The sequence below is a fragment of the Morus notabilis genome, unplaced genomic scaffold (genome assembly GCF_000414095.1).
Source record: "Morus notabilis unplaced genomic scaffold, ASM41409v2 Scaffold266, whole genome shotgun sequence".
Lineage (NCBI taxonomy): Eukaryota > Viridiplantae > Streptophyta > Magnoliopsida > Rosales > Moraceae > Morus > Morus notabilis.
Window position 1 is genome coordinate 16,718 of NW_010358660.1, and position 1,046 is coordinate 17,763.

Consider the following 1,046-nt stretch of genomic DNA (forward strand, 5'->3'; position numbering starts at 1 on the left):
CATCTGGATAGACATTGGAAAGTAGGTCTACTGTTGCACCAAGGTGGGAGTGTGGACTCCCGCCAACAAACACTATCCCTCACATCACAGGGGTTACAAAATTTTACATACGATGCACAACGTGCTCGTGAGGCACTAGCTAAATTTCTAGCTAGTGCCGAATTGCCTCTTTCTTTTGCAGATGATGCATCGTTCCAAGAATTCATCCAGACAGCCTTTTGCCCACAATTTAAACGGGTAAGTAGAAACACAACTTGTTCGGATTGCATGAAAGTTTTTTACGCAATGAGACAATCTCTTATTGATAATTTTAGGACTTTTAATGCTACTGTCTCTTGCACTTCTGATCTGTGGGAGGGGTGCAATAAAACTGGATATTTATGTGTCACAGCGCACTACGTTGATGACGATTGGGTTTTACAAAAAAGAATAATTGGTTTTCATTTATGTCCATACCCTCATAACGCAACAGCTATTTTTAATACAATAATGGAAATTTTTAGGTTTTATGGGATAGAAGATAAAGTTTTAACAATTACTTTTGATAATGCGTCAGCTAATACAACTGTAATTAATCTATTTAAACGTAGTTTGAAACCAGCATTTGGAGGGGAAATTTTTCATCAACGGTGTGCATGTCACATAATTAATTTAGTAGTTCAGGCATGCATTAAACATATCTCAACTAATCTTACAAATATTAGAGAGTCATTATCATTCATATCTAGTTCTGGAGCTCGACTCCAAGAATTCAAACAATATTGCAGGAACAGCCAGATGTGCCCAAGAAAGTTTCCAACTGATGTGAGACATATGTGGAATTCAACATATTTAATATTGAAGGCAGCACTCCCGTATTCACAACTTATCATGACATACGTAAACAGTAAGAACGATCAAATTTTAATTTTTGATCCTGATTGGCAGATTGCTGAGTATTTTTTTTAAATTTCTAAAAGTTTTTTACAATGCTACTGAATTACTTTCTAGAGTTTATTATCCTACTGTACATTTAGCTTTACATCAACTATTTAATATTTCAGAAA